Genomic DNA, 24,331 nt, shown 5'->3' with positions numbered 1-24,331 from the left:
ATGGAACTAAGAATAAAGTAATGTGTATCCAGTCCAAGTCCAGTCCTTCATGCTGCTCTCAGATCCGCACTGTCAGAATGAGTCTCCCTCCACCCACATCTCCCACTGGATTTTGTTACTGCCTCCGTTAGGGCATCAACAAGGATGGGGCCCCTTGTTCAGAAAGCAGGGAAAAGTACCATTAAAGTTACTAAAATAGAAAGCCCTTATCTTTCTTTCTTTCCTTTCTCTCTTGTTACAATGTTTATTTGCTATTTAATGTCATTTTCTTTCTTCTTTGACTTTCTCGAATTAGCCAGCCTCTAATACTGAAAATGATGACATAGAAGGAAAGGGAAAAACAGGACCACTCATAGTGCCTTTCGCTTTTTGTCCTTCTTTAGTCATGGACAAGCTGTAAGGAGGAAGTGTTGGTAGGATGTGCACATATCAGGAAGTCAAATGAAAACAGCTGAGTTAGTTTTATGCCTTTCTACTCTTTTTTTTTTTTATTTTTTGCGGTACGCGGGCCTCTCACTGTTGTGGCCTCTCCCGTTGCGGAGCACAGGCTCCAGGCACGCAGACTCGGCGGCCATGGCTCACGGGCCCAGCCGCTCCGCGGCATGTGGGATCTTCCCAGACCGGGGCACGAACCCGTGTCCCCTGCATCGGCAGGCAGACTCTCAACCACTGTGCCACCAGGGAAGCCCTGCCTTTCTACTCTTTAGGTAAGAGCAAAATATGTGTAGATGTACAAACTATGAAATGTGAATTATGTAACTTTGGTGATTCTGCATATGAACTAAATGACCTAACATTTGCATTTCAAACTGGAATTGTGCAAAATAAAGATGAACAGTAAAATTTATGTTAATAATTCAAAATACTTTTTAAGTTTTTTTTTTTTTTTTTTACTTAGAATGACATTAAATAGCAAATAAACACCATAACAAATCAAGAGAGAAAGGAAGGGAAGAAAGAAGAGGGCTTCATATTTTAGTAACTTTAATGGCACTTTTCCCCTGCTTTTTGAACATGGGGCCCCATCCTTGTTGATGTTAACAGGCTGGATCTGATGGAGAGGCTGAATGCTGAGGGAAGGAGCACAGGGACCTGATCAGAGCAAGGTAAACAGGCTGCGTGCAGTATACAAGTGAAATTGTCCTGTGAGTACACGATCCCATGAAATGCTCCTAGGAAATTGTTTCTAATTGGCTCCCCCCACCCCCAATAGGCTTGAAGAGCCATATACTTATGACAAAAAAATTTTAAATAAAGTGTTCTACATTACTTTAGAAATGAAATATGTTTTCTTTATAGTTTATTTTTTTAACAGTAAATTAACATCAGCGTGACCATAAAATAAGGAAAAGATAAGGCTAGACTGATAATTCTGGTGGGTCGGTTGGGTGAAGTTCCATGAGTTACCCTTGGAGGCTTAGCCTAGAGCCCACTCTTCAGAACCTTCCAGCAGGTGTATAAGCACCTCATTCTCTGTATTAAATTTCTTGCTGCTTAAAATAGCTAGAGTGGTTTGTTTCTTGGGCAGACCCTGACTGATAAATGGGTTTGAGAGCACAGGTCAAAGGGAGCACTGTCAGAGGCTCGACATGATGAAAACTGCATCCTGCATGAGAGAATAGAGCTGCCCTTTGCTGTGAGCTTCTCTCTCAGATCAACTAAATCCCTCTCTAATCAATTAAGCCCATTTACTCCTTTATCATCCTCTGCAGAACACCAGAAGTGCTAGACGTTGGGCTCCATTTCAGACATTGGGAAATTAATATCTGCTGGAGAAAGCAGCGGCTCAGCCCAGCCTGGTTTTGTCTGGGATATGATGGTGGGACTCCTACTCACATGGCGGTTTAAAAGCCCTCTTCGTGAGCCTTGCAGACGTTTTGTTAGAAGCCAGAGTGAGGTTGGATAACACCACTAGGCCACACCTTCCATCCATGCAAGATTTATTTTTTTATTTCCTGAGGCAAAAGTACCTCCTACCAAAAGCCTCCTACCTTATTTCCTGAAGCTAATTTCCCTTTGGCTGACACTGTGAAGCAAAATGTATTAATACCCATGATGGGTGATCAGCATTCAATAAATAATGCTGGTTGTTCTAATGTACCTGGTATGAAATATTCAGAGCTATTAATGCATTTCAGTTTAAATCATCACCAGGGCTTTGGTCCAAATCAGTGGTGAGCTTAGGTTCTATCACTTTTTTCTGCAGAGATCAGATGTAGAGTGTAGGCTGAGGGTTCCAGGAAAAGGCACCACGGAGCCAAACCTCTGCAGAAGGTAGGGTGCGATGCGGTGCAAGAAGATGTGATGGGGGAATGGTCAGAGTCCTTGCTTGGGGTTCAGGACTCCTGTCCTAGCCTGGCTGCACGGAAGGACTTGTTAACCAAAATTTCAGAAGCAGGGACCCAGTTGAAATAAAGAGGCATTTATTTTGGATTTGTTAGGACCACAGCCCAGGAGACACAGATTCAAGCAGCACTTGAATTGTGTTCTGCTGGACTACAAAATGGAGAAAGTTTATAAGGGCAAAAGCCTCAAGGTCACAGTTAGTTACATGAGTTGTTTATCAAGAAGTATAGTTGGAGTTGGCAAGAAGTAAGGGTGCTTATTTAGCAAGGATGGTTGGGGTCTGAAATGGTTGCATAGTGACAAGGGGGAACAACCTTGGGACACGGTTGCAGCTAGCAGATGTTTTGAAATGGCTGGTGTTCTTTGGTTTGGTACAGTTCACAGAAAGTTCAAGTTCTTAGTGGTGCAGGGACATGTCAGACCAGATCCTCCATGGCCACCCAACTCCATTTTTGATGCCTGAACTATGATTACTCGATCAGGATTTCAATGTCATCATACTTGAGGTTCATGGGGTCATGGGAAGCCAGATTGGAGCATTATAGGATGTCTTCCCCAGTCCTTGATTGTAAGCACTTAAAATGCCTTCTGTCTCCTGAGGCAGTAGAGGGAACATGGGAGAGAGGGGGAGTCTATATAACCACATAGATTGGGGGTGGGACTCAAATCACCAAGCATTAGGACCTCCACAGGAAACTTTGGATAGCTAGAGATTTCAGAAGGTTAAGCTCAGATGTCCTGTCAATATGGACATGGTTGACAGGTCTATAAATCACGTTTGCTCCGGAGCTGTGGTGCTGCTTAGCAGGTGGTGAGCATGGGAGGAATCTGACAGGTGAGCTGACAGAAGTGAGTCAGTCAGGACCTAGTGGGGCAGCAGTACTTCCTGCCTTTCTTGTTAATTTTTAGGACATTAAATGAGAGGTAAAGAATTGTTGGCATGGGAGAGCTCTCCAGACAGAAAACTGAATTGCCTAGGTGCCCCCAACACCAATATCCCCACACCCCTCACAGATCTCTGGTTTCCCACCCTGCCCCACCCCTGGTGAAGTTCACTAAGAACCTAATCCAGGGGGATTCCCTGGTGGCGCAGTGGTTGAGAGTCCGCCTGCCGATGCAGGGGACACGGGTTCGTGCCCCGGTCTCGGAAGATCCCACATGCCGCGGAGCGGCTGGGCGCGTGAGCCATGGCCGCTGAGCCTGTGCATCCGGAGCCTGTGCTCCGCAGCGGGAGAGGCCACGACAGTGAGAAGCCCGCGTACTGCAAAAAAAAAAAGAAAAAGAATGCCTCACCACTGGATCTGGTCCTAGAGGTCCCCTGCTGTGCCACGTGGTTCCCTTTAGTTGCTGAGCAGTGGGGACTTACGGGAAATGGGGAAGGGGCAACTGTTATAATTCGTCAGTGTGGAAGTATTTCAATGTTTTAAAAACCAGTATGGCGGGACTTCTCTGGTGGCGCAGTGGTTAAGTAATCCGCCTGCCAATGCAAGGCACACGGGCTCGTGCCCCAGTCCGGGAAGATCCCACTTCCCACGGAGCGGCTGGGCCCGTGAGCCATGGCCGCTGAGCCTGCGCGTCCGGAGCCTGTGCTTCGCAACGGGAGAGGCCACAACAGTGAGAGGCCCAAGTACGGCAAAAAAAAAAAAAAAAAAAAAGAACCTAATGCAAAGGGATCTGAAAGGAAGGACAGGGTTATTTAGTTCCACTAAGTGTTCCCTGCTCCTCCCTGCCCAGACGGATGTGGGGAAAGGAGCCTTCAGAGGTAGAATTAGCTCTCCCAGCTCTACTCTCTGAATCCCCGCTGAAAGCCTGTTTTCTCATCCTTATTCCTAGGGAATACTGACCTCCCCTCACTCTTGCCTCTCCTGCCATCCTTCCGACAGCTTAGGTCCCTCAAGGGCTCTGGGTTTCTGACACTGCCAGTCCCCAGCAGCTCCGTTCTGATCTCGATGCTAATAGGCTGATCTACTTTCCCCAATATGGCCGCTCTCTCAGCTGATGCAGGTTCCCCCTGATCTTTGCTTTACTCAGCCACCTCTTATCTCTCAGAGACCATGAGGTGAATATGAGAGAAAGCAGTAGTTGGACTGGCCTTAGACAGTAGGCAAGAACCATAACGTGTGCCAGTTATTCAGCTCTTGTCTCTCAGCTTCAATCCTATCCTTCTATCCTTTACTTGTGATGCTGGGGCAAGAACTTTGAAAACTACTTTTCTGCTCAACTATCTAGCACCGTGTTAGGTTCTGCCAGGAGGGCTCGCCAGAGGCAGACCGGAAGGCAGAAGGGATATAATCTTCCTCTGCTTCCTGTTTCTGTCAACATCATCTAGTCTTGCTTTTTCACAGCAGCTGAGGCAGTTCTTTCAGCAGCAGCAGTTGGTTCCAATTTGCAATTGCTCCTCCTCTGTTCAACTTCTAAATGCTGGGTGCTCCAGGGCCAGGGTCCAGTCCTGCATGCCCATCATTTTCTGTGAACGCATTCTCTGTGAACGATTTCAGCTGGTTTATGGATTTATGTGCCAGATATTCTGATGACTCTCAAATCTGTACCTCTAGCGCTGACCCTTCCCTATACTCCATTATTTGAAATGTTAGATGTGTAATCTGCATCTTCAATTTAAAGGTCCAAGCATAATTTTAAATTTCTTCTCTTCCAAACAAGCTTCTCCTTTTGTCCACCCCATCTCAACTGACCACGTGTCACCGCCTTCACTACGACACCCCGGTATAAACAAGCACAGCTCAGAGTGAGCTGGGTAAAGCTTCTCGAGTGCACAGTTATAGAGCCTCAGGGCACAGTGACTTTCTCCCTGAATGAAAAGAAACGGGGTAACAAATCTGCTGGGAGTGAAAGCAGAGCTATGAAATGAAGGACCCGGGAGGGGACACTCATAAGAAGTGGGATGGAAGGAAACTAAAAAGGGAAAGTTGCCCTTTTGGATGACCTCAGCCTCCCTGCCTGTCAGGGGCCTCGTGCTCCCGCTCATTACTTGTACCAACTAGGACTGTGTGCTGTGCTGGGATGATAGCCCGTAATTACTCATAATGACTTCCCAGGGCTCAGCCCAGGTAGGCGCCCAGGCATCTCAAGATAATGGCTTTTCTTCTCTTTTTATTCTGAGTATGCTAGCTCCCTACATGGAGTGAAAGGTGCTTATTGAAAGTGCCTTTGATAATTAGGTTGGTCCTGGCTTCATTAAACACTGATAAGCTTCCCACTTCTGGGTCCAGCCAACAAAAGGAGCCAAAAAAATGGATTCTCCTTTAAATGAGTCCCTGGGATGCAGAGGGGCTGGAGGTGCTTCCCTCGCCTGTTCCTGGGTTGAGCTGAGAGGAGAGGAAAGGCAGGTCCCCGTGGGACAACAGGACACCAACCACATACTAAGCCTCGATTTTCTTATCCGTTATATGGAGCTTAGAACCTAGAGAATGTCAGAGCTAGAAGGGACCCTCAGGTGTACCGATGCCTATACCTTTACCCTATAGAGGAAAACATACAGCTATGGAGGCCCAGAGAAGGGATGGAACTTGCCCAAGGTCACACAGTTCAGCTGTGCCAAAGCCGTGCTCAGAACCCAGGTCTTTTTTGGTTGATCAAGACTCAGTGATCCCTGATGCACCTCGAAGGATTATCATGGGACCTTACAAAGTGAAAGAGAGAAGATAAAGTGGTGTGAAAAGTGAGACACTCCACGCAGAGGTGAGGGGTTCCTGTCTGGGGGATGAGGATGGGGGATGCAGAGAGGAGGTCCAGGAGTCTCCTGGGTTTCAGCCTCACCTACCGGGCACGTGAGCATGGCCAGCTCATTCGGCCCCCTTGAGTCTCATTACCTGCCCTGCTTACCTCACAGGGCCCTGGGGAAGAGGGTGTGAGGTGAGAAAGGAGACTTGTGGAAGTGCCTTAAGAAAAAAAGCCCATCACACTGTTGCAGGAAGGGAGACCCCTTCCAGGGTCCGAGAGTGGGCTCTCGTCTAACACTTGGAAATGAGTTGTCCGAGGAGACACACGTGCTGACAAAGCAGGAGACTTTACTGGGAAGGGGCGCCCGGGCGGAGGGCAGGCGGGAAAGGGAACCCAGGAGGACTGTTCTGCCACGTGGCTCGCCGTCTCGGGTTTTATGGTGATGGGGTTAGTTTCTGGGTTGTCTCTGGTCAATCATTCTGACTCAGGGTCCTTCCTGGTGGTGAGCACATCACTCAGCCAAGATAGATTCCAGAGAGAAGGATTCTGGGAGGTTGGTAGGACATACGGGCTGGAGTCTTCCCTCTCCTTTTGACCTTTCCTGAATTCTTCCGGTTGGTGGTGGCTTGTTAGTTCCGCGTTCCTTACCAGGACCTCCTGTCACAAGAAAACTCATGCAAATGGTTACTGTGGTGCCTGGCCCGGGTGGGCAGGTTCAGTCCGTGGTTCCCCTAACAAAACTGCATGAAAGGCTGGCTTTGTGCTCACTCCCTCCTCTGCCTGCCCCAAAGTCACCACCCAGGAGGCCAAGGGTGGTGCTTGGAGTCCGGCCAGGTGCAGACCTCAATCGGCATCAGCAAGTCACTTCTCCACTTGCTCTCTGATTTATCGAGCTCTCCTGCCCAACCCAGCCCCAGACCTTTGACAACATTAAACCTTTAAATAGGCCTGGGCCCTGGCTTAGGAGACAGCGTTTCCTTATCGTCCCTGACACCCTCCCCACTCTTCAGAGAGCAGAACACCACGGAGAAGGCTCATCTCCACATTCCCCTCGGCTGTGGGTCAAGGTGATGGACTCCACCTGAGTCCTAATTCGGGAACAGGCCCGGCTCTCAGGCCAGCCCTGAACTCGTCCCTTGTCCTGAGCTCTTCCATCTCTCCCTGCCTGCTGAACACTCGCTGAATATCTAGTACCCTTCTCCCAGCCAGCCCATGGCAGTCCTGGGGCTAGAAGGCTCCCCAGGAGGCCATTCTGTCTCTTCTGCTCTCAGGCTGGTGCAGACAGATGTGTAGACAGTTGTTAACTGCAGCTCTGTCTTGCCCCGACTCCCACCCCTATCTCCTGCCCAGGGAATTAAGACCCAGAGGGTTAATTCTTGGGTGTCCGCATCAGTCCTGGAGAAACTTTTGTGTGGACTTTCTGGAAGGTGCTGGTTGTCTAGAGGCCCCAGAGGAAGAGCCTAGGGAGAGGGTGGGAGAACCAGTGTGGGGTGGGGTCAGGAAGGGAAAGCCCTCCAGTACCGGGACCCAGAGGATGAAGGGCTGTGCTGTGTGGGCTCAGGAGAGTCCAGCTGAGCTGAACGGAATCCTGCCTGCTTCTGGGCATCTCATTGGCACGCGTTTGTTTGTGGGTCCTGCCTAGACTAGCCAAGAGTCCAGCCCTCCTCGCCACCCCATCTTGCCGGGGCCAAGCCTGCAGAAGGCTTTGGTCTGCCCACTCCACACCCCTCCTCCCTCCCCAAAACCTCTTCTGGGTGTCTCCCACCCACCCTGGCCCCTCAGCCAATACTTGTTGAATGAACAATTATTGCTCTGAGTCCTGCAGGAAGGAGTGGGCAGTGTCTCCAATGGGCTGTGACCTTGGCCTCCATAAAGGCCTAGGGCTGGGGTCCAGGAACGGTGTGGACCCCTCTGCATCCATGCAGTCATGTGGGTGTGTGAAGGATGAGCTTGCTGGTCAGGCCAGGGCAGGTGCCACCCTGAAGGGACAGCGCCATCTAGCTGCACCTGGGGCCAGAGCAGCAACAGGGTCCTAGAGTTGGCTCAGGCAAGCGACGTCATCCAGGGAATCCCTGGGCACCGGCCAATTCTTTAGCAGACCAGTGGCCTTTCCTGCCATATAGGGGGTGACACAACCTCAGCTGAACGACCTGTGCTGCTGAAAGGGGGACCCAGGTCAGACTGAGGATACCCTTGGAGGAGCCCCAGGTGGGAACTAGGCTTATCAAAAGCACCTGGAAAGGGACTTCCCTGGTGGAAGTCTGCGCACCTAGAGCCCGTGCTCTGCAACAGGAGAAGCCACCGCAATGAGAAACCCGCGCTCCGCAACGAAGAGTAGCCCCCGCTCACCGCAACTAGAGAAAAAGCCCGCGCGCAGTAACAAAGACCAAACGCAACCAGAAAGAAAGAAAGAAAAGAAAGAAAGAAAGAAAGAAAGAAAGAAAGAAAGAAAGAAAGAAAGAAAAGAAGGAAGGAAGGAAGGAAGAAAGAAAGAAAGAAAGCACCTGGAAATGTCTGAGTTGAGCCAGCTGGGAACCAGGCTGCTTACAGAAGCGGAGTATCCAGGCCATCGGGTGGCTGTCTTACTGTGTGCCTGTGCTCCGCTGTCCGGAGGGCAGTGCAGCACTTCAGCTGTGGGACAAGTGCACGTCTTCAGGACTGCTGAGGTGCTGGGGCAGGGTCTGTACCATCCTGTCTTCCCCACAGCCTGGCACGATCCTGGCACCACATAGACCCTTGCTCTGTGGCTCTGCCTGGAAGGAGCTGACCAGTATGAGAAGAGCCTTCTAGCAGTCCAGGCACCGAAAGGGCCACTCTCTGAGATGACAAGTCCCTGTCACGGTCAGTGTTCCACCAAGGCCCCATCAGCCGGGTGAGATGCTAACCGTACCATCGTGCTGGGAGGGAGGCTGGGCTAGATGCCTTCTGAGGTTCCTTTAGTTTATGATGCTATAGAATGTAAAATTTTACATTCTTAATTTGTAAAATTACATTCAGATTTAAATTTGCTTAATTTAAATCTCTGTCACAAGTTGGGATGCCCGAGAAGCAAACTCTGAGATGGAGATAAGTGTGCAGGACATTCCTTAGGGAGTTCTCTTGGGATTGTCACCTGTGGAAGAGGGTTTGGCAGCAGGGTTGACCAGAGGGAGGTGAGCTGCACTGCAGTCTGAACAACTGCCCGGCCAACCCTCCCAGGAGCACAGGAGCTGACAAAACTTTCAGAGGTGACCCAGATCGAGGTGAGAATGCTGGGCCTTAGGACATCATGTTAATTGTCACTGGGCGTAGGCTGGCTGGTCACACCTGCCAAGGTGTGACCTTGGGCAATCCAGAAGGGCAACAACTGAGGCTGTCTGCTGGCAGCCATCCCAGCAGCTGGGGAGTGTCCTGCATGCCTGGAGAGGAATCTGGGCCACAGGGCGTCACAGCGTCTACCACTATTCCTGTGGTGACATTTTAGGCAGCAGTGAACCAAGCACGAATGGTGGATTTGGGGCAATGGACTTTGCCCAGTGTTTCTAATCCCTGCTGGGGAGCATCTCCCTGAGGGCGATGGCCAGAGTCCTGGAGGCAGTGGTCTTTCCCTCCACGCTCCTCCTCTCTGCCTCTTCTTAGAGGAGGTGTGGCTGGAGGTCTGTGGGGGAGACAGTGGGAGCAAGAGGCTGCCCAGGGATCAGAGGCCTTCACTTTAATTGCCAGCAATTAGATCCAAGGGAAGTCAGCTCATTTCCATTCTCACCATGCAGGGGCCCTAATTAAGATTTAAACTCATGTTTCCTTTTTTCTTTTTAAAATTTCCTTGGTAGGTAATTAACTTTTCCTTGCTGTGGGTAAGCAATTAATCGATGCTGTGTTAGTGACCCTGGAGGTCAGAGCACTGTGATTTGCTTGGGAGTTTGTTTCTTTCACTTACTTCTACTTTCCAAAAGAAGTAGCTGCAGCAGGGGAGGGAGAAGGGGGAAGAAGGAAAGATGCTTTAGTGAGCCTCTGCTGTGCAACGGATTCTTTTTTAGGATTCTCATGAAGTCCTTACAACCAGGAGGGTATAAATGGTTTTCCCTGGAGCAGGAGAGCAGCTGAGTGCAAAGGTGTCCCTATCTAAGTGCGCTTTCCCTCAAGAGGGGCCAGCCGAATGCTTCCCGGGGGCCTAAATTGGTTCCTGGACCCAATTGCAACATGTGGGGGACTGTGAGTGCATGAGGTGCGTGTGGGGGGTGTCTCCCAACCAACAAGCCATTCTCCGAAGCCACGTGGGTGTCCTACATACAATTGAACTCGATTCTGATGCTATCTACCCAGAGACAGCATCAGATTCCACAGCTTAAGGGCTCCTACAAGACTTCCCCCCACGTCACCCCACTCTCCTGCCCTTCAGACACCAGTTGCTAGTCCAAGTTGTTAACTGGACTTCTGACAACAAGCTATAGATTGGAGGTTCCAAAGACATCCTCCTTGTGTTGGATTAATTTGCTAGGTAGGCTCACAGAACTCAGAGAAACATTTTACTCACTAGATTACCAGTTTATTATGAAAGGATATGACTCAGGAACAGCCAGATAGAAGAGATGCGTAGGGCAAGGAAGGTATGGCAGAAGGGCACGAAGCTTCCACGCCCTTTCCAAGTGCCACTCTCCTCAGCTCTCTATGTGTTCACCAACCCAGGAGCTCCCTAAACCCTCTCCTTTGTTTTGTTATTTGTTTTGGTTTTTGTTTTTGGCTGCACTGCACAGCATATGGGGATCCTAGTTCCCTGACCAGGGGTCGAACCCACATCCCCTGCATTGGAAGCCAGTATTTTTAACCACTGGACTGCCAGGGAAGTCCCTCCTTTTGGGTTTTCATAGAGCTTCATTGCACATTCATGACTGATCAAATTGTTGGCTGTTGGTAATTGATTCAACCTCCAATCCTTCTTCCTTCCCTGGAGGTCGTTGGGTGGGACTGAAAGTTCCAACCCTTATTCACATGGCAGGCTCCTCTAGAAACCAGCAGCCAACCTTAGGTCCTGTCCAAAAGTCATCTCATTAACATAACAAAAGACACCTTTGTCTGCCCTCCTTAATTAGGAAATTCCAAGGGTTTTAGGAGGTCTGTGCCAGAAACGGGATGGGTATGAAGACCAAATATATATTTCTTATCATAAATCACAATATCACAGGGCCTGAAAGCTCCTCTGGCTGAGTTGGGCTGGGGTCTACGGGCATGTGGGTTCTCCCACTGCCAGTCTCAGTGCCTGGGAGCCTCTCTTCTCTCCCAAGGCCCTGGGTCCACCTCCCCACAGCACATACCTGAGGGAGAACATGTGGATCAATAGGATTTTGTGTAACTTGCAAGTGAGAGTGTAAATTGGTGCAACCATCTTGGAAAATAATTTGACGTTGTCTTGTTTGCATATCCTAAGACCCAGCATCCTATGCTTAGGTATAAATGTGGAGAAACTTGCACACATGTACCAGAAGACATGGACCCAAGAGACAGCATCATTTTTCGAATAGGAGTGGAAACAACCCAAATGTCCATCCACAGGAGAATGGATAAATAAAGAATGCTGAGGTAACCCAGAAATGAGAATGCCAGGAAGCAGCTACACCTCCAGAGGAGGGGAACAAAAGGGAAAAGAAGCTTGAATCTTTTTTTTTTTTGCGGTATGCGGGCCTCTCACTGTTGTGGCCTCTCCCGTTGCGGAGCACAGGCTCCGGACACGCAGGCTCAGCGGCCATGGCTCACGGGCCCAGCCGCTCCGCGGCATGTGGGATCTTCTCAAACCGGGGCACGAACCCGTGTCCCCTGCATCGGCAGGCAGACTCTCAACCACTGCGCCACCAGGGAAGCCCAGAAGCTTGAATCTTGGAGGAGGGAGCACCACTTACTACTTACAGCCAATCATTTCTATAAAGATCAAAAAAGCAAATGAAACAAACATATTATTTAGACATCTGTGCCTATGTGGCAAAACTTTTTGAAAAGCAAAGGAATGATAGACACAAAATTCAAAATGGGGTAAGCCTCTCACACAGGGAGGCAGAGGGTAGATGACAGGAGACGTGATGTTCTGGTTCTTGTGTGAGTGGTGGGTTCATGGGTGTTGATCATATTTTGTTGTTTTTTAAAATTTTGTTTTTAACATTAAAAAATTTGGGGGGGAAGGGGATTTCCCTGGCGGTCCACTGGTTAGGACTCGGTGCTTTCACTGCCATGGCCCCGGGTTCAATCCCTGATTGGGGAACTCAGATCCCGAAAACTGCATGGCCAAAGAAAAGAGAGAAAAAAAAATGTTTTGTGATAGCTAGCCTGTAAGAAGGACCCCAGCGATCCCCACTTCCTGGAATTCATATTCCCTCCCACTTTGTTCTAGTGCCACATGGCTTTCAGGATCTTAGCTCCAGGCCCCAGCAGTGAAAGAGGCAAGTCCTAACCACTGGACTGCCAGGGAACTCCTGGTAGGTCACTTCTGAGGTTGGGTTTTAATATTTTGGTTTCTCTTGCTCTCCTTCCCAGGGAACATTTGCTCTGGGGGAAGCCAGCTGACATGTCGCCAGCAGCTTTATGGGGAGGCCCAAAGGCAAGCAACTAAGGCCTTTCGAGGAAGACAGTGTGAGTGAACTTGGAAGTGGAGCCACCCCAGCTTTCAGATGACCACAGTCTCAGCCAGTGTCTTGACAGCACCTGCATGAGAGACCCTGAGTCAGCGCCACCCAGCTAAGCTGCTCCTGGATTTCTGACCATCGGAAACTGTGTAAGGTAATAAATGTTTGCTATTTTAAGCTGCTACGTTTTAGGGTGATTGGTTACATAGGGTTAGTTAACTAATACATACTCTTTGATATGTATAGAACATTGAATTTTAAAATATAAGTGAGAAAGCATTCAGAGGTAAAAGAAGGAGGGAATGTAGCTTGGAGGCGGGCCAGTTAGAGTAGTGGGCGTGGGCGGTGGCACAGCCATGACATCCGTGGGACAGCGGGGCCCGGGGCTCCGGCAGGAGGGCAGCACGGGTGCAGGAGGAGGAGGAGGAGGGCAGCCTGGGATCCTGGCGGCGGGGCTGCAGGGCCGCTCTCGACCACACGAGGGCGCCCCACACCGCCACATCCAGCCTGGGGGCGGCAGGAAAGGAGGGAAGTGGGGGTGGGGGAGAGGCCTTTTGGGGAGGTTGGGGTGGGGGGAGAAGCATCCTGTGATGCAACGCTGAGACCCTCACATGGGATTTGGAAGGTGGAAAGGAACCAGAGGCCGCCTTCCTACTGCTTTGGCTGCTGCCTTCTGGCAAACGGGGTCATACAGATGTGCATCTTCTACTGCAGTGGTGTCCAGTGTGTGGTCCCTGCCCCTGGCAGCTGCAGTGGAGGCCCTGCCTGCTCCTTGGATCCCCAGGATACACTTGTATCCTGAATTCAGGAGTGCCAGGGCAACCTCCAGATGCTCACCTTCCTCTCCTGCCCACAGCGAGGGAGCAGATCCTCTGGAGACTCAGCCTTACCTCCTCCCTTCCCCTGTCCAGCCATCCAACCATCCCATTAGCACCTAACCCCCGTATCAAGTCACTCTCTGCTCAAAATACCTTGAGTGGTTCCTGTTTCCTGTGCTAAACTCTGGCTGATACGACTGTTGTTATCCTTATTTTACAGATGGGGAAACCGAGGCACAGAAAAGCAAAGTGATCTTCCCAGAGCCACACAGCCAGTGGGTGGTAGGGCCAGGCTCCAAACCCAGGTCTTTCTGAGCCCCGAGCCCACTGCACCATCTTGCCTGGTGAATATGTGTTGGTGTTGCTGGCTGCGGGAGGAGGCCCGGTGAGCTTTTAGGCGGTGGGCTGGGCTGACACCCATGGCAGGTCCTGAGCAGGTTCCCAAGGTGTCTGTTCCTTCCTGAGAAGCACAAGCGGCTCAGGTTCCTGGGAACTGACCCCGAGGCTGGGGCTGTGGGATGTGTGGGGCAGGGAGGCTGCTGAGACCCACGCCGTCTGGGCACCGCGTCAGTCAGTTCCCAGGGTTGGAGCCCATCAGCAGTGTCTGGAGAAACACTTAAGTGACCAGTGCAAAATCAGATTAGGGGGATGGTGAGGTGGAGGCGTCACCAGGCCCGGAGGCCATCTTGGGCGGCACCACCTTGGTGAACTTGTAGTGGTTTGTTCTTGTCATTCCCCCAGGGTTGAATGGAGCCTGAGAGCCTGACAGACACATGATCATTCACTCGCCTGCGGCCACACGCCAGGTTGCCTAGTGGGGAGTTCTTGCAGGAGGGTATCTGTCATCTGGACTGGAATGTCCTTCCTGCGTGCTGGGCATTTTTGCTCCCTTTGGCTGATAGAACTCTGGGTGGGGAAGGTGAGGCACGTGCTACGGGTGGGGAGAAAAGTAAACCCAAAGGAGTTGGCTGATGCTTCAAGTGTTTAAAAGAACATAGGTCTTTGGCTACATCTGAGAGCTCTGAGCAGGGCAGCTTGTGTGCCAGTCCCCACCCGGGGGGATCCATCTCTTGAGTCTTCATTCACTCATTCATTTATTCATTATTTTATGCTTTCAGCACATACTTGAATGCTACCACATACCACATCTTTGACTGCATACCAGAGGTGGAATCTGCAGATACTCAAAGTCCCTGCCTCATGGAGCTTACATTCCAGGTGGAACACATTTTACTGTGCTTTCTTGTGCTCTCTTTTGACACATTTCTTTAGGCAGATAATACATTTTCTTCTCAATAATTTTAGATGTACTACCCCAGCCTCTGGTTGCCTCTTCTATAATCAGGCCTAGAGGACTGGGCTCAAGGAACAGGGACATTCACTTCCTACTCAGTACTAACCCACGTTCACCCAAAAGGGAGAGAGGGAGGGAGAAGGTTGGGGGGTGGAGTGGGCGTAGAACACAGATGTCTCTTCATTCATTTCTCCAAGGCAGCCCATAGGCCTACAGGGATGTCCTCTGCCCTCTGCCCTCATCAGACCTGGGCTTGGGAAACACTCTGCCCTTGATTCACTTTTAAGTCCTTGGAGTTCAGCTGCTGGATTTTTGGGGTTCGCATCACATTGTGTTATAAGTACTGATATCCTTTTATTGCCCCCAACAGACAGAAAGCTTCTTTTCTTTTTTTTTTTTTTTAAGTAGGCAGGAGTCTTCTTCCTTTTTTAAAAAAATTATTTATTTATTTAGGCCGTATTGGGTCTTCATTGCTGCACGGGGGGTTTTTCCAGTTGGGGCGAGCGGGGGCTACTCTTTGTTGCGGTGCGCGGACTTCTCATTGCGGTGGCTTCTCTTGTTGCAGAGCACGGGCTCTAGGCGTGCGGGCTTCAGTAGTTGTGGCACGCAGGTGCGGGCTCAGTAGCTGTAGCTCGTGGGCTGTAGAGCTCAGGCTCAGTAGTTGTGGCACACAGGCTTAGTTGCTCCGCGGCATGTGGGATCTTCCAGGACCAGGGGTCGAACCCATGTCCCCTGCATTGGCAGGCAAATTCTTAACCACTGTGCCACCAGGGAAGTCCAGACAGAAAGCTTCTTATTCAACGTTCTATCTTCCTAGCCCAGCCCAGGGCCTGATGCAGAGTCTGTTAACACATGGTTGCTCAATTAAGATAATTTGTACAATTTCAAAGCCTCGTTGGTTCTACTGCTGGTCTCTACACACCTATCTCTGGTTTTTCCTTTCTAAGAGAGATGCCATCCTTCCCCTATCTACCCACGCCCATCCAACTATTCAGGGCCCAGCTGACATGGAAGCTTCCTCAGCCCTCCAATCAAAAGGGATGTCTCTTTGCTCACTGTCTCAAGAAGTTCATACTCTGATGTGTGTGACGATGGTGGTTCAGAAAAGCAAGTCACAGTGATAAGTGTTATTTATGATAGAGGTAATGATCATAGTGAATATTGAGTGTTTACACTAGGTCAGGAAGGATTTTACTGCCATTGCCTTGTTTAATCCTCATAGCAACCTTCTAATGGAGTTCTGCTGTTATTCCCATTTTACAGATGTAGAAACTGAGGCTTAGAGAAGCTAAATGCTGTGCCTGGGGAGGGTCTGAGCTGGAATTTAACATCAAGGTTTATTCTCTTAATAACTATTGCACTCTAGCCATGAAGAGACATCAGAACCCAAAAAGGCCCACTGAGAAAATTTGGGGAGTGTATCAGTCAGGATTGTGCAGAGAACAGAATCACTAAGAATGATATGAAATAAGCAATTTATGATAATTACACCCTACGTAATTGTGGGAACCGGTGAAGGATTCCGTGGAAGCCTGTGGTCCCTGCAACTGGCCTGGGCCTGGAATTGCTGTATACCTGCAGGGACAGGATTTGGGAAGAAAAACTGGAGGTGAGGCTGGGGAGAACAAGGTCAACAAGCCCCATAAGAACGAACTAGAACCCTTGTCTCTCCCTCACTGCCTCCAGCCTTGACAAGCCAGGTGACCTGCAGTGGAAGCTGCTGGTGCCATTTGGCCTGGAGCTGCACAGGTAGGTGGCCCAGGACTTGGAGGGAGCTGGAGCAGCTGTGAGCTTGGCTACTGTCCGGGCAGTGCCAACAGGCTGAACCAGCAGTTAAGTGTCAAGGTTGCAACAGTACCTCATTTTGGCAGTGTTACACAAAATCATCTAAAACTTAGAAATAGGGCAAAGGATGACTATGTGTCCTTTCAAAGTCCTCCTTGGATGGATCCTTGCCTAATGCACCTACCTACAGATTATTTAATTCTCTAGGTTCTAGAATCCAGGAGAATAAACCTTTTTTAAAAAAACTTTGTTTTAAGGAAGTATAGTTGATTTACAACACTGTGTTAATTTCTGCTGTACAGCAAAGTGATTCAGTTATACATACATCTTTCTCATACTCTTTTCCATTATGGTTTATTACAGGATAATGAATATAGTTCCCTGTGCTGTACAGTAGGACCTTGTTGTTTGTCCATTCTGTATATAGTAGTTTGCATCTCCTAATCCCAAACTCCTAATCCATCCCTTCCCCACGCCCCTTCCCCTTTGGCAACCACAAGTCTGTTCTCTATGTCTGTGAGTCTGTTTCTGTTTTATAGATAAGTTCATTTGTGTCATATTTTAGATTCCACATATAAGTGATATCGTATGGTATTTGTCTTTCTCTTTTTGACTTACTTCACTTAGTATGACAATGTCTAGGTCCAGCCATGTTGCTGCAAATAGCATTATTTCACTCTTTTTTATGGCTGAGTAGTATCGGGAGAAGAAACCTTTGCTATCTATTTACTATTGTTTAGGGCCCAGGCTCTGGGATGCTCTGTGTTCACTCATAGGTTTTGCCTTGCAGAGATGCAAATGTTCCCTTGTCCAGTAAAAATATATAACCCTCGTAGGAGCTCAGCTGAGACAGGAGCAACAGAGCTGTCAGGTGTCTGAGTAGCCATTTAAAGCAATCAGTCCTAAATGGAAGAGGTAAGCCTGTAACCACTTGCTGTGATGGTGTAAACAAGAAGCTAAAACTGAGGAAGCAGTGGCTCTCCCTGTTCCATTTTCCTGAGGCCCAGGTGGACCAGCACAGATGTGGGGTCATCTCACTATTGAGGGAACGCCCAACAAAAGGCTCCAGCAGTTTGATGGACTCTGGGGTTGGGGAAGGGTGAGCTGGGGAAAGACCTGGGCACTGAGCACTGGTTTCCCCCTCCCCACTCCCCTGCCCGCAAGAAGGCCTGGGCAGAAGTGTCTGAAGAGGACCTCAGAGGCCTCAGATAAAGAGACCTGGGAATGAAGGCAGTGGCTGAGGAATGTAAATGTGTGAAAGAGCAAAGGTTACTTAGTTTTATTGTATCTCTAAGTTTGCAATCATTCCGGCATTCCTTTTTTCATCGACTATATTGTTTCTTGAATTTTCCTTTGAACTGGATTTACTATTCTGCTAGTTCCTTCGTTAAGGAGTTAAACCAATCTTTGCCACATGCTCCTTATATACGTGTATGATGGGCATGTTTTAACCTCGTCATGCTTATACTTGGACAGTAGCAGTGTTGAGGGTGGATTGGAAGTGAGGAGTGAGACCCCAGCCTGTGGGGGTCCTTTGGAGGCTATTTCAGGAATTCTGATGAGTGTGTGAGGGCCTGACCCAAGGCTGTAGCAGGGAAAACAGGTGAGGAGGGGGTGGACAGGGGAGACGCTGAAGCACAACAACTTTGGGGTGTTGGTAAGTGATGAGAAGTAAGCGGGAGGGATTCCTTCCATGTGGGAGGAGGCTAAGAGCACCCCAGAGCTTCCAGCTCAGAAAACTAGCCCAGCAGGTGCAAGTCTTCCTTGGCTTGCGCTTATCCTCAGCATCTGAGAAAGTGGATAATGCTTAGAATTTAGCTGGTTCTAGGACTGAGGCAGTGGTTGTCACTAAATGACTCTACAGCCTCAGGGGATTAATAGGTACAAACCACTATGTAAAAAATAGATGAGCTACAAGGATTTATTGTACAGCACGGGGAATATAGCCAATATTTTTAAATAACTATAAATGTAGTATAACCTTTTAAAATTCTGAATCACTATGTTGTACACCTGAAACTAATATATTGTAAATTAACAGTACATCAATTAAAAAAAAAATCATGGACGCTTGGTTCTACCCTCATCTGACTTATCTGGTCTTGGGTGTGTCCAAGTGATCGGAATTCTTATCTCTTTATCTCTTTCTGTTTCTTTCTTTCTTTTTTTTTTTTTTTTTGCGGTACGCTGACCTCTCACTGTTGTGGCCTCTCCCGTCGCGGAGCACAGGCTCAGTGGCACGTGGGATCTTCCTGGACCGGGGCACAAACCCGTGTCCCCTGCATCGGCAGGCAGACTCTCAACCACTGCGCCACCAGGGAAGCCCTCTTTTTCTTTTTTTTAATTGAAGTACAGTTGATTTACAATATTGTGTGAGTATCAAGTATACAGTAAAATGATTTGGGTATATTCTTTTTTTGATTCTTTTCCATTATATGTTATAAGATATTGAATATAGTTCCCTGTGCTATACAGTAAATCCTTGGTTTTTATCCACTTTATATATGGTAGTCTCTGTCTGTTAATCTTATACTCGTAATTTATCCCTCCCCCCTTCCCCTTTGGTAACCATAAATATGTTTTCTATGTCTGTGAGTCTATTTCTGTTTTGTAAATAAGTTCATTTGTATCGTTATTTTAGATTCCACGTATAAGTGATATCATGTATTATTTGTTTTTCTCTCTGTGACTTCACTTAGTATGATAATCTCTAGCTCCATCCACGTTGCTGAAAATGGCATTATTTCATTCTTTTTTTACAGCTGAGTAATATTCCTTTTTATTATATATATATATATATATATATATATATATATATATGCCACATTTTCTTTATCCATTCATCTGTTGATGGACACCTAGGTTGCTTCCATGTCTTGGCTACTGTAAATAGTGCTGCTAAGAACATTGGGGTGCATGTATCTTTTTGAATTAGAGTTTTCATCTTTTCCAGATATATACCCAGGAGTGGGATTGCTGGATCATGTGGCAGCTCTATTTTTAGTTTTTTAAAGAACCTCCATACTGTTTTCCATACTGGCTGCACCAATTTACACTCCCACCAACAGTGTAGGAGTGTTCCCTTTTCTCCATACCTTCTCCAACACATTATTTGTAGACTTTTTGATGACGGCCATTCCAAGAGCTGTGAGGTGATAGCTCATAGTAGTTTTTATTTGCATTTCCCTGATGATTAGAAATGTTGAGCATTTTTTCATGTGCCTATTGGCCATCTGTATATTTTCTTTGGAGAAAGGTGTGTTCAGGGGCTTCCCTGGTGGCACAGTGGTTAAGAATCTACCTGCCAATGCAGGAGACGTGGGTTCGAGCCCTGGTCCGGGAAGATCCCACATGCCGCGGAGCGACTAAGCCCGTGCACCACAACTATTCAGCCTGCGCTCTAGAGCCTGCGAGCCACAATTACTGAAGCCTCTGTGCCTAGAGCCCGTGCTCCGCAACAAGAAAAGCCACTGCTATGAGAAGCCAGCGCACCGCAACGAAGAGTAGCCCCTGCTCACCGCAACTAAAGAAAGCCCGCACGCAGCAACGAAGACCCAAGGCAGCCGAAAAAGAAAAAGAAATGTCTATTCAGGTCTTCTGCCCATTTTTTAAAAATTAATTAATTTATTATTTATTTTTGGCTGCCTTGGGTTTTCGTTGCTGCGTGCAGGCTTTCTCTGGTTGCAACGAGCAGGGGCTACTCTATGTTGTGGTGCTTGGGTTTCTCATTGCAGTGGCTTCTCTTGTTGCGAAGCTCGGGCTCTAGGAGCATGGCCTTCAGTAGTTGTGGCATGTGGCTCAATAGTTGTGGCTCACAGGCTCTAGAGAGCAGGCTCAGTAGTTGTGGTGCACGGGCTTAGTTGTTCTGCAGCAGGTGGGATCTTCCCGGACCAGGGCTTGAATCTGTGTCCCCTGAATTGGCAGGCGGATTCTTAACCACTGCGCCACCAGGGAAGTCCTTCTGCCCATTTTTTGATTGGGTTGTTTGTTTTTTTGTTATTGAGTTGTATGAGCTGTTTGTATGTTTTGAAAATTAAGCCCTTGTTGGTTGCATTGTTTGCAAATATTTTCTCCCAGTCCATAGAGTGTCTTTTTGTTTATGGGCGATCAGGATTTTTAAAAACTACTTTAGGTAAAAACTGTTTTGATAGACTGAAAAGTATTGGAATTTACTGACTTTATCCAGGTGTTTCGCAAAGTGACATCAAATATAGTCATCAGGTGGCAAGAAGCAGCATAGTGTCTAACCCTGCTCTTTCCTTAAATCTAATTACAGATTATGTACTCTGTTTATGTCTTTCTCACCCTCTAGACTATAAGCTCTCCGAGGGAACATCCCCATGTTAGTCACTATTGTATATTCCCAAGGCTCTATACAGTGTTGGGCATGTGGTTGGCCTTCAGATATTACATATAAGATGAATAAAGAAATACTTATAAAATTTTTAAAACTGTCTCTACAGCCTCAGATTTGAAAAGTATTCAGAATTATAGTCAGGAAAGCAGTCAGGTGCTTTTCTTCCTTTTTTTTTTTTTTTTTTTAAGTGGGGTGGGAGGGTACAGGGAATGAAGCACAGCAAGAAGAGAAAAACACCCCAGGGTGAACATCTCTTGATTACACATTTATAGATTGTCAGCCTACCGAGGGACTTAGTCTCAGCCCACTTCCCCTTCCGGCTTCTTCATGGCTGCTGGCCACCTGCAACCCAGCGGGCAAGAGCTCAGCAATGCAAGCTCTTTTAATTCTTTTTTTTTTTTTTTTTGGCGGTACGCGGGCCTCTCACCGCTGTAGCCCCTCCCGCTGCGGAGCACAGGCTCCGGACGCGCAGGCTCAGCGGCCACGGCTCACCGGCCCAGCCGCTTCGCGGCATGTGGGATCTTCCCGGACCGGGGCACGAACCCGTGTCCGCTGCATCGGCAGGTGGACTCTCAACCACTGCGCCACCAGGAAAGCCCTCTTTTAATTCTTGAAATGGTAAAGCATGGTAGGAAAGGAAATCCACAAGTGAAGAAATCACATTATGAACTCCAGTGCCAAAGAAAAGGACTGTAAATCAGATTGCGAATTCACTGGGGACCAGGAATCATCTTGCTCTTTTTGGTGCAGGACCTGAGTGATTGCTTTGGCCATTATTTACCCTCCAGGATTACGGAGGACTCGCCTCTTCCATTCTAGTGTTTGTTTCCAGAGTTTCCATCCAGCCCCACCTTCAGCTCTAGCCGCTGAGCTGCCATGCTCTTCTGACAGTAGATGACCTGCTAAGATGGAGGGGTTGTGTTGTGAATTTTTTGGGTTTTTCACTTTTCATTGAAATTTTAAATTTACAGAAAAGTTGGTACAGAGAGTTTCTATATGCTCTTCACCTAGCTTCCTCTGATGTTTTTTTAATTTATGTTTTTAAAAAATGTTTTATTTTATATTGGAGTATAGTTGATTCACAATGTTGTATTAGTTTCAGGTACACAGCAAAGTGATTTAGTTATACATATTTTGCTTCCTCTGATGTTAATTTCTTGCATAATCACGGAACATTGGTCATAACTAAGAAGTTAACACTGGACAATCCTATTAACTACAGACCAGTTTTTCCATTAGTGTCTTTTTGTGGTTCCAGGACCCAATCCAGGATATCACATGCATTGTTTTTAACTATAGCTACCTCCCTGGGGTTTTGTGTGGATTGGATGATAAACTGCAGGTAGAAGGGCTACGTAAACCATGAACTATGTAAGTGTTATCAGCAGTTATTTTTCATTGTTGTTCTGGTTAATGATGAAACATACTGACGCTTCCCTCACTGCACTGCTCGGTGTGAGTAGATTCCAATTTCATTATTAAAATGACTAAAACCGTATGCTGGGCACTTTAATCCTCACAACAATTATATTATGCTTCTGTTATGAGACTCAGAGTTGATATACCTTTAGGCTTTCTAGGCCCTTCCAAGGTAGAGTTAGGTACCCTTTCATGTGCTGTCTCATCACAGCACTTACTGTGCAGTCTTCCCCACTAGACTAGAAGCTGTGGGTTCCAGGAACTGGATTTTGTTCACTGTTATTCCCTCTATCCAGCAAATAGTCAGGCACATAGATGATACTCAAAAAAAACACTGCTTAGATGAATGAATAAATTAAGGCTGATTTTTTTTTTTGCAGTTTTGAGTGTTTTATTTATGCCAAATTGGATAAAATATGTGTATTTCTCAGACAGAAAAGACATGTCGAGGTAGAAATGTACCTTTCAACTATTCATGGGTACACAAGTACACTGGGGAGATTGTAAAAGTGCAGATTGTGATTCAGTAGGTCCGGTGGGCCTGAGTTCTATTTTTATTTTTGGGGGGGGGGTGAGTAATTTTTATTTAAAATTTTTATTTCCTTGTATCTTTTTTTTTTTTTTACTTCTTTATTAGACTATAGTTGCTTTACAATGGTTAGTTTCTGCTTTATAACAAAGTGAATCAGTTATACATATACATATGTTCCCATATCTCTTCCCTCTTGCATCTCCCTCCCTCCCACCCTCCCTATCCCACCCCTCCAGGCGGTCACAAAGCACCGAGCTGATCTCCCTGTGCTATGCGGCTGCTTCCCACTAACTATCTACCTTACGTTTGGTAGTGTATATATGTCCATGCCTCTCTCTCACTTTGTCACAGCTTACCCTTCCCCCTCCCCATATCCTCAAGTCCATTCTCTAGTAGGTCTGTGTCTTTATTCCTGTCTTACCCTAGGTTCTTTATGACATTTTTTTCCTTAAATTCCATATATATGTGTTAGCATACGGTATTTGTCTTTCTCTTTCTGACTTCACTCTGTATGACAAACTCTAGATCTATCCACCTCATTACAAATAGCTCAATTTCGTTTCTTTTTATGGCTGAGTAATATTCCATTGTATACATGTGCCACATCTTCTTTATCCATTCATCCAATGATGGACACTTAGGTTGTTTCCATCTCCGGGCTATTGTAGATAGAGCTGCAATGAACATTTTGGTACATGATTCTTTTTGAATTATGGTTTTCTCAGGGTATATGCCCAGTAGTGGGATTGCTGGGTCATATGGTAGTTCTATTTGTAGTTTTTTAAGAAATCTCCATACTGTTCTCCATAGTGGCTGTACCAATTCACATTCCCACCAGCAGTGCAAGAGTGTTCCCTTTTCTCCACACCCTCTCCAGCATTTATTGTTTCTAGATTATTATTATTATTATTTTTTTGCTGTAGGTGGGCCTCTCACTGTTGTGGCCTCTCCCGTTGCGGAGCACAGGCTCCGGACGCGCAGGCTCTGCGGCCATGGCTCGCGGGCCCAGCCACTCCGCGGCATGTGGGATCTTCCCGGACCGGGGCATGAACCCGTGTCCCCTGCATCGGCAGGTGGACTCTCAACCACTGCACCACCAGGGAAGCCCTGTTTCTAGATTTTTTGATGATGGCCATTCTGACTGGTGTGAGATGATATCTCATTGTAGTTTTGATTTGCATTTCTCTAATGATTAATGATGTTGAGCATTCTTTCATGAGGGCTGATCTTTTAACCATTGCTCTATTCTGAAAACTGCTGTTCTCCTTACAACTTACTGTTAACTGTCTGCCTTCCCCTACCAGAAAGTGAGATCTGTGGAACACAGAATGAATCTTCAATGCCTAGAACCCTGCTTAGAACTGACACTTAGGGTAAATGTCAATAATATCTGTTGAGTGGATGTATGGAAAGGTAGACTTCCTCCTTTGGTCCACATCACCCTGTCTTTTTGTGACATCATTGTACCCTTTTCTTTCAAAAAAAAAAATATTTATTTAGGCTGTGCTG

At 47.5% G+C, this 24,331-nt stretch overlaps 2 long non-coding RNA genes across 2 annotated transcripts in view; both read left to right on the top strand.

Moving 5' to 3' along the window:
• LOC125964622 (uncharacterized) overlaps nucleotides 1-24,331 on the top strand; it is a 91,920-nt gene that overhangs the window by 59,350 nt on the left and 8,239 nt on the right. The window lies entirely within an intron of this gene.
• On the top strand, nucleotides 13,574-23,237 carry LOC105748184 (uncharacterized). The gene is made up of 3 exons (XR_001119866.3): nucleotides 13,574-13,779; nucleotides 14,554-14,653; nucleotides 22,130-23,237. It is a non-coding gene; the product is annotated as an uncharacterized LOC105748184 (long non-coding RNA).

Source organism: Orcinus orca, chromosome 1 (genome assembly GCF_937001465.1).
Source record: "Orcinus orca chromosome 1, mOrcOrc1.1, whole genome shotgun sequence".
Classification (NCBI taxonomy): Eukaryota; Metazoa; Chordata; class Mammalia; order Artiodactyla; family Delphinidae; genus Orcinus; species Orcinus orca.
The sequence above is the reverse complement of the archived record's forward strand: the minus strand, read 5'-3'. Positions and strand labels throughout refer to the sequence as shown.